The following is a 9,802-nucleotide window of genomic DNA, read 5'->3' as shown; positions in this document are numbered from 1 at the left end:
AAGTGCAGGGAGGGCATCACTGCATGTGGTTGCAGCAATTCTGTACAAAAGTGATAGCACAAAACAGCCTCTCTGATTAATCCTGGCTGTAAAGGCCGGGTTGGATGTGGCTTGGAGCAACCTGGTCTAGTGGAAGGCAACCCTGCCCATGGCAGGGGGGTTGGAGTGAGGTGGTCTTTAGGATCCCTTCTAACCATTCTGTGATTCTGTAAATTGGTGTAAATATGTAAATATGTGTTGGCTCTTCCATGCTGATTTATCATCCCTGCCCTCTACAGAAGACAATCTCCCCTGGGTGCTTTGAGGGAGCTGCTTTCCCCAGCACCTGTGGCTGTGCAGAGGAGGTGTGGGGCTTGCAGGAAGGTGGGACATGCTGCAGGGACACGGCTGTGTTAAACCTCTGGGTGATGCTGACAAATCACTTCTTCTGTCTTACTGGGATGGGTTTGCCTTGGCAAACAGGACTCTCTGAGGTCAGGTGGGCACTTTGAGAATAGTCACCTATGCAGGGAAACCAATCAAACTCATGTTGGGTGGGGTGAGACCAAACAGCCTTTTCCTCAGTGGGAGGGAGAGGTTTAGGTCGGATATTAGGAAAAATTTCCTCACTGGTGTTCAAGCACTGAAACAGGCTGCCCAGGGCAGTGGTGGAGTCACCATTCCTGGAGGGATCTGAAGGATGTGTAGATACATGGCAGACATGGGTCGGTGGTGGCCTTGGCAGTGCTGGGCTATCAGTTGGATTCAATGATCTTAGAGGGCTTTTCCAACCTTAATCATGCCATGGTTCTATGATTAATCCCATTTTGCATGGCTGACAGCTCCTGAAAGTGGCCTTTGCCAGCTCATGAGAGGCAGAGAGAGCAGAGCAGGGTTAACCTGCCCCTGTAAAATGGGCAGGTGAAGGGGGCAGGCCTTCGCCTGCTGTAAGAGCCTGGTGTAATAGAGAGCAACAGCCTCTCCTGGGGAGGCTGTGGGCAGCCTCTGATGCTGATTCCCACAGTCTGGAGCTTGAGGAGCTGGGGAAAATCCCAGGGTCATGTCCCTGCAGACCTCTCATGCACGTCGCTGTCTCAAGGGGCCACTGGGTCCCAGACAGAGGTGTATATACACAGCACAGCACAGACAAATGGGATTTACAGGCACCAGCTTCCCCGCCTTATTTCCAGGAGCAGGAGTGTCAAGAGTGCACAGAAGACTGACAAAAACAGCTCTAAAAGGGGAAAAACATTTGCAAATGTGCCTGTTCTCCAGGCACTCCTGAGAGAACATAAGGAGTAGGTTTGGAAAAAAGCCTGACACCTTCATCTCCTCCTTTAGTAACAGTTCAACCTGCTGAAAATACATTATTTGACTCAAAAAGCAGTCTGGGAACCTAAACATTACCCTTCTCCCTGTAGTTCCAGCCTCTACCAGCCAGCCCTAATGCCCACAGGCAGGAAGGCCTCCAAGGCATCAGCATGATGCTGAGGAGATCCACCACACAGCGAGATGGTCCATATTATGCTGAAATGTTTGTAATTAAGAGCTCTGGCTCCCTGATGGTGTGTGTCCTATAAAGTACTAAAAATAAAGCCATTAAATAAAGGAGGCACTGTTGCAACTCTTGAAAAAACTGAACAAACCAGAAAAAAAAGGCACGTTAGAAGGAAGCAGAGTTTGGACTGCTTTTCCAGGCCTGGGATGCTGCTTCTGCAGGTACAAACATGGATTTGTGAGTGCAGCTGAAGCCATGGAGTGGAGTTATCCACACAAACTCAAACTCTAAATGAAATCTGGGGTTTGTGCCCTTTGGATTGCAGCCACACTGCTTTCCCAGCCAACACCATGCTCCAGAAAGCAAAGTGGATGCAAGAACAGACTTGTGTCCATTTTTGATAATTCCTACTTCAGCTTCTCTTCCTGCTTTTCTCTGCCACCACTCAGCCAGCACAGCCTCAAGAGCGGCTGCTGGTCCTCCAGCTACGTCCTCCACCTCTGCCCTCTGCCCACCCCACTGGGATACTGGGATGTTGGGATATTGGGAGGCTGGGATGCTGGCACTGGCGCTGCAGTGGTAGCAGCCACTATCCCAGGCTGCTCCAAGCCCCGCTCAACCTGGCCTTGAACACTTCCAGGGAGGGGGCAGCCACAGCTTCTCTGGGCACCCTGTGCCAGGGCCTCACCAGCCTCCTAATATCAAATCTAAACTTGCCCTCTAATGATCCTTTTTCATCCTGTAATCCATGAAATACCTTCTGAAGACTGTTACAGAGAAGACAAGCAAGGATGCTATGCAATATTTCCTCATGAAGACAATGTAATTAGACCCAAACCTTGGTGTCAGCTGGATCTTAAAGTTCTTTCACTTGCAGTAACTCTTATTAAATCCTTACTCTCACTTAAGGTACTACTTCCAGACAGAGGGAGATCCTCCTAATTTAGGAGACAAAAAGTATTCCAGCCTATGTTTAATTTTTGCTGCACACTGAGTAATTTTCTGGTTTCCAAATTACTTCTGGAAATACCAACCTGTCATGTCAGGAGAGCAGACTCTCCTTGTTTCTCTCATGAGTGGAATTATGATTTATTGTGGCCAGAGAGCTACTGAGCCAAATGCTGTGAGCAAAGGTACACAGCCAGTCCTGGAAACAGGGGGCTTTGGATATGATGCTGTTAGTGCCAGAAGGTGTGTTTAGCCCACAGCCAAAACAGAGGGATGGGCATTTTAGAGAAATCCAGTCATTTTCCAGCACTACAGGACACTGCTCCTCCCATGGCACTGCTTTCACCACTGCACCCATGTGTCAGGAGGGCACTGCTGGTGGCTACCTTCCTTGTGCCAGGTTGGAAGTGGATGAATCTACACTTCAGGTGGATTGCTTTGCTGGTGTCTGGCTGAATGCATCGAGTTACAAAAACCAGGGTAGTGCTGCAAAAATCCCACAGTGCTTGGCCTGGTCTTGTCTCAGAGGAAATGTTCTTTTATTCAAACACATGATCATTCACAGTGCTTAGGTAATGAATGTAGGATTAAAAGAAATATCTCTATGTCTGGATACTCCAGTGCTTTAGACAGCAGGAGAATAATATTTCAAGGCTGAGAGACATAAAGTCATAGAAGAAAGTCCCCTTTTGGGCACAGCTGGTGCTTGTAGCCAGGTGTGGTTATTGATACCCATGCTTGAAATACTCCACAGCATCAAGGCTGGCCTCTTTCTTCTGTTGTTTGCTGGAGGCAATAGATTTCTTCCTTTCCTCTCAAAACAGAAAGATTTTGGGCCAAATGCACCACTCCCGACCCACCAAGCCCTTACAGCTGTGTGTTTGGTCACCCAGATCGTGGCTGGAAGATGTTGCACATGAGTAAAATTGGCATTATAGTGCTACAGTGCTGCTGAATCTGCACAGGTCTTCAGTAAAGAGGGTGAAGCTTGGATACACCTGTGGGGGTTGGAAACCTCCATTTCCTCCTGGCCTGGGCTTACCCCACTACTGCATCCTTGTATTATTGGCTAATTCAGGAATAATTTTGCTTATTATCTCATTCCTCTTAACATTTCCATTGTACCCCAATGGGATGAAAGTGCAACAGACCCAAGAGCTTGACCAAGGGTCTGGTCCAGGTGCTGCCACATGGCAAACTGGGAGAAAGTATCCACTGCTGAGATATTCTGAGCTGAAAAGTGGAAAGAATGTGTTTCTTATGTGAACTAAGGTATAATAATCTGCAAAACCAGTGTCTCCTAAAGGCTGAGAGCTCAGGTCTGGCACAGAATGCCTCAGCAAGCAGTTTGTGGAGCAAGGTGAGTGGGAGTACAGTGAAGACAATCTTTTAAGAAGGAAGTCAGGTGCCTGAAGCTGCTGCAGGCTCCCAGGCTCCCAGGGGGGCAAATACCCACGTTCCTCCTCCTGTTTGTGTTTGCCTGTACACAAAGGATGCCTTCTCCTAACCATGGCCACACAGTTGTACCAGGAGAGGGAAGGAGATGTGCCAGAAGTGTAGGATCCCTGTGCTGGGGAGCATCCCTCCCAGCAGCTCTGATGCTGGTGTCTCAAGCCCAGCATGGGATCAACATCCAGGAGGGTTTTTCAACACGTGGGTACTTGAAGGTGGTAGTGCCAGGTGGGCAGATGGCAGCATCTCCGTGACTTTGGGAGGAGACAGATTTCCACCTCTACCCAGCTGCCTCTTCCCCTGACACTCCTGGGTGTTCATATTTTGGAGCCGTATCTCCCCCACAAAAGAAAAGGTCTATCAAAAGAGCCACTGTTCAAAAGTTGTGGGGAGTGGGGTTTGACAGACAGACTGAGCGGGGTTGGTGGAGTTTTGTTTCCTGTGGGAAGCAGGCTAAAGATAAACCCGCTCCAGACTGACACCTCTGTCACAATGAGCGGCACCCAGTGGGAATGTCGGACATCTCCAAGGCCTGCCTGTGGCTGATCCATGCAACAGGATTCCTGTTCAGTGACCACTGCTCTTCTGAAGGCTGGGACGGGCTGTGTTTGCTGAAGCAAGAGCCAAGGCCGTGTTCTGACACTGGGCTCACGGTTTTGGCACTAAGAAAGTCCAGGTGATGTCTTTAGTGGGGGCAATGCCATTCCTGGTGATGATGCCACTGTTGGTGGTGATGCCATTCTGGCAGCTTTGGAGCTGTAAAGTATGTGTGGTGCCCACAGAGCTCTGCTTCTCAGCTCCCTTCCCACGCCTCTGCTGCTTTTCCCAGATTCTTTTCACCTACAAGATTTTTCACCATACCATGCCCCAGGCTTCAAATCATGATCACTGTGCTGATCCTGTCCATTGGTGTCTCTTCCATGACAAAGCTATGAGTTCATTTTGAAAGGCTCGGCTCCGTGGGCATTGCTTTCAGGCTGCCTGCAGGTGTGCTGCCTCTAACATGTTTCAACAGTGCTGCAAACGAGCAGCAATTTTAAAGAAAAATGAAATAATCAGGCCAGATCTTGTCAAATCATCTCACCTGATGGATGGAATCTGTTTGCTTTATTGCTTAAAAAAAAAAAAGAGAGAGAAGCCAACAAATCTCACAGGAGGCATACCTGCTTCCATCCAACAGCTGCTGGACTTGGGAGAAGTTGGGCACGGGCTGCCCCACGTGAGAGATGTGCACTTCTTGCAAGCTTCATTGGAGGGAAAGCTGAGAGCCAGGTGCACAATAACCAGGCCACGGGCTCCTTCCCAAGGTTTGTCTGGGTAGTCTTTGCAGAGGAGAGACAAGAACGAAGAAAGAAAATTCAGGGATCTGTGCTCTGCAGCTTTCTGTGAGCTGCCCACAACTGGCTGGAGGTGAACAAGAGGCACCTTAGCGAGGCTTTTTGGGGCTAGGTCAGCTCCAGACCACAGAAGGAGCTAAGAGCAGTCATGGAAAGTAGCTCTGGCTTAAGATGTACTCTTGGTCCTGCACTGGACACAAGGGACATTTCCTATAGACCCATGTCTGCCTCCCTTCTCTGGTAGTGATTTCCAAAGAATACTACCTTTCATACTGGGAAGGAGAAGTTCAAAACCTCAAGGTAAGGGACTAAATTCCAAATTGCATGAAGATTCCTGATATTGGGCTGGCTTTTCTAGGGCACCAAGAATACACCATTCTATTTGACTTAGGGCATGAGACATTATCTGAGGGGGGAAAAGGAAGGTGGCTGTATGTAGTGCATAAATCTGGTGGCCCTTGTCGGTTCAGACCTTGGCTTTGAAATTTTTTATGTCTCTCAGTAGCTGGTATGGACACAGCATTGGGTGTGGAAATGGTGTTTCTGCTCCTTCCTTCCACAGCTTCTGCCCTGGTGCCACCAGGGAGGGAGGAATGGATGGATGGATGGATGGATGGATGGATGGATGGATGGATGGATGGATGGAGAAGGCTACACTGACTGGCTGAGCAGTTTTCTGAATAAGAGATCTATTTTGCAGGAGTTGTGCACACAGTGGTAGCTCCTTAGACAAGCTGCTAGCCTGGTACAAAGCATGGCCTCACCAAAATGTTACCACACCATGCAGAGCTTCACCCAAAAATGGGGTGCAAAGGGCTGGTCATCTGATGAGATGGGAATAGTGCAGGAGATTCTCTCTCCAGGCTCTGGATGGAGGCTGGTAACACTGGGTGCAGGTGGGTTGAAGCCCAAAGGGAGGAGCAGGCTCTTCTCTGGTGCCATCCAATTTAGAGAAGCAGCGGGGCTGTGTCTGGTAGAGTGACAAAGCTCCTTCTTTCATGACTCATTTCAGGAGAACAGCTTTGGTAAGCAATAATTTTGCACTTCTCTGATTTCAGAGGGTGTGAACTGAAAAAAAAAACCAAAAAAAAAAGCATGAGTTGAGCCCTGCTGAGAACAGAGGCCACAGGCTGGGGGCTCAGCTGTATGCTCTGAGTCAGGAGTGGGGCACGCTGCCGCCCGTGTGCCTTGGGGCAGGCCAACCCAGGCAGAAATGGAACTGCCTCAGCAAACCCCAGGCTGGCTCCACAACAGGCTGGCTGTTGTCAAAGCAGGTGGCTGGGAATGCACTGTAGGAATTCGGCGCGGCTCTAAGGATGTCCTCCTCCCACTCACCTGCTCCGTGACTCATCCCGGTGAGCTCATCCGGAAAGGCAGGAGGATGCTGCCAGCCTGGCTGGGTGGAAAGGCCACAGCTTCCCCGGGAGGTGCTGACCTACACCTGAGATGCTGCCAGTGGAAATGGGGAGCCTGAGTTTCACAGTGTTCAGCAGTGCACCGAGCTGGGGGGGGAGCCCTTGTGTGTGGAGTGCCAAGGTGGACAAGTAAAAAATTCCCCTGTTTCCAGCCTTCCCCTTCCTGTTCCTTCAGGGACAACAAAATCAGCCTGCCCGTGGAGTGCTGCTAATCTTGTTTTATCTCCCTGGAGTGCTCTGAGTGAAGCCATAAGAGCTCCACAGTGGGAATCTCACAGGCTTTTAGCATCTCTGCAGCAGCGTGATGGGCACACACTGCATGTACTTTCCTCCCACCTCTATTGGGAACATTCCCAGTATCACCACCTTACTTTTTGGTGCCATGACAAGCATCCATAGGGACCACTGATAGCAAAAGAATGAAAGACTGCCATGGAAAGCCCTGGCACGCCAGCAGGTTTTCAAAGAAAGATTTTCTTTCTGCTTCCATCTTGAAAGCAAACAATTTTGAAGCCCAGGAGAGTACCACTAGCCCACCCACTGGGTTTTTGCTCTTCACTGCTCCCTCCATACACTGCTTTTCTTTCTCAGCTGTCTCTGAGCAGCTTAGGAGATGAAGAGGAGCTTTGGAAAGGGTAGCTGAGGCTGCAGCCTGGGCTGCTGCTGCCCTCTCCTGGGTCCAAGGTGGCCAAGAAACCAAGAGATTAATTTTTAAAAGAGATTCCTGCAAGCCTGGGTGCAGGTCACCCTTGGCAGATCCTCTTTCATCCTTGCAGGGAGCAGCACGTGGAGGGTGCCAGGCCCGGGGATGCTGCCCAGGCTGGTACAGGGCTGGCCTGGCTGTGCCATTTGAAGGCCTTTTATCAGGCCCCTTTGGGAATCCCAGTAAAATTTATGGCAGGACAATGGATGATCAGCTTGGAGTGCAGGGGTACAGCTGTGCTGAGCCAGTATTGTGGGAGCTCATGGTTTCTGGCCTCATTTGCTGCCTGTTCTGTCCAGGATGATTTTATTTATATTAAACTAAGAAGCGTTCTAAATGGGATGCTATGGCTGATTCGTACTCTAGACAAGTTCCCAGCTCTGCCCCTCACCTTGGCTCCACTGTCAGCTGAAACAAAACCTCATATTGCATCTTTTGCCCTGTCTTACCCATGCACTGGCTGACCCCCTCCTGGCCGGAGGGCTGAGCACCAGCCAGGTGAGCACCCAGCCCTTCAATGCAGGAGGGATCTCCTGCTTCTGCAATGAAGTGGGTGCACCCTCCTTCCAAAATCTGAGCCTCTGGGGTCCTATTGCTTGCCTCTCTAAAAAGTGGCCAAGAAACCATAGAATCCTAGAATGATTTGGGTTGGAAGAGACCTTAAAGACCATCTAGTTCCACCCTCCTGCCATGGGCAGGGACACCTTCCTCTAGGCAGGATGCCTTCCTCAGGATTGCTTCGGACAGAAGAACCTGTGTAGGTGCCCCGTGGTTGGGAATAGTCCATGGGCACCTGTGGAACACAGGAATAACACAGACAGTTACTGCCATGGTTAAGGATAAGAGGATGACGGAGCCTCCCCTGTAGTGCTGAGAGCCTTTAATTCAGCAATTGGCTCATGGTTTCAGAAGCCACTTAAAAGCTTATTCCAGTGTTAGTGCCTTGTAAGAGGCTGGGAGCTCAGTGCTGGAGGGCTCTGAGGCTCAGGGGTATTAGTGGAGCCCCGGCTCTCTTCTCAATGGAGCACAGGAGAAGGTGGGGTCACTGGTCTCCCTCTTCCTACAGCCTGCCCAGGAGTGGGAGGCTTGGAGTCAGTGACACATCTCCCAGGAAAGTCAGCACAAAGCAGAGAGAAGGTCTGGTGTGGCGCAACCCCCCCCTGCCACAGAGTGTCCAGCCCACTGGTATGAACCACATTTGGATACCAAAGACCTCTGCAGATGTGCTACCACAAAACCCCGTGGTGGCCAGAAGCAGCAGATGGACATCCACGAGGTGGTGCCAGACCGATGTGAAGGGAGCTGGGTGTCCTGCACACCCCCGGGTGGAAGTTCCTCACCTTTTCCTTACTCACCAGCCCAAATTTTTGCTTGCTTGATTTATTTTGTTGTTGTTGTTGTTGTTTTGGTTTGGTTGTTTTTGTTTTGCTTTTTTTCTGGAGTTGACTCATATTGAAGTTGGCTCCACACACGGAGCCACTCATGTTGCTCCAGGTGTTTAAGAGCCAAATCAACCCGCTTATTGAAAACATCGAGTGTTGGAAGAGCTGGGGAAGAGAGGAGCTGCTGTGATGGGACCTACCTCCCTGGTAGAACCAGCTGCCAAGCACAGGCACGAGGCCACCGTGATGGGCAGTGGGATGTGGGCCAGGTGGGAGCTGTGCTGCACTGCCTGTGCTGGACCACGCAGCACCTCTGTTCTCAAGAGCTGGGCTTGTCGGTCCTGCCAGGAGCACAAGCTGCGTGGGCAGTAATTCTTGCCCTAAATGCTCTTCCAGGCAGCAATGGAAAACTGCATCACGGGCTATTAAATATGAAGCCCCTGAGCCACAAATCCTGCCCCAGTCGGAAGTGCCAGACTATTTATACACTCCCTTGTAAGAGCCATAGCAGACCCTTGGCTGTCTCTGTTGCTTTTTGAACATTTTCCAGTCCTGCTATATGCTTCTGAGACAGGGAGAGCAGAAATGTACTCCATGAATTATGGATGTGTAGAGGGTTGTAATGATGCTCTCCCTTTTACAGGCTCCTCTTTTCCAAATGATTTTTAACCTGTGCCTCTTGGACCATCTGGTAACTCCAAACTCTCATGCCAGGGAGGGGGTAACTTGGGGCACATTATAAACACTGTGAAAAGAAGAAAATAGGAAAAACCACATTTGTCCCCATTCAATACCAGCTGCCATTTTACTGTGTGCTTACCCAGTGTCACAGATTGTTGCTCACCCCGAACTGCCAATGGGCTCTTTGCCACAAGGACCACACAGGGGTGGAAGCTGTGAGCTGGAGGATTGGAGACAGAGTTGGACACCAGCACCAAGGTTTTTCCCAGTCTGGATAGCTGAATCCTCCCCAAAATGCTGCTTCCTTTTTCCCCATCCTGTCTGCTTGCTCCTCTTCATCCTCCCCAGTCACTGGGAGGAGTGGGAGGAAGGCAGGAGGCAAATGGTGCAGGAGTAGGGGAACACTG

The sequence above is a fragment of the Corvus brachyrhynchos genome, unplaced genomic scaffold, assembly GCF_000691975.1.
Source record: "Corvus brachyrhynchos isolate BGI_N302 unplaced genomic scaffold, ASM69197v1 scaffold223, whole genome shotgun sequence".
Taxonomy (NCBI): domain Eukaryota; kingdom Metazoa; phylum Chordata; class Aves; order Passeriformes; family Corvidae; genus Corvus; species Corvus brachyrhynchos.
This window is presented reverse-complemented; position numbering follows the sequence as displayed.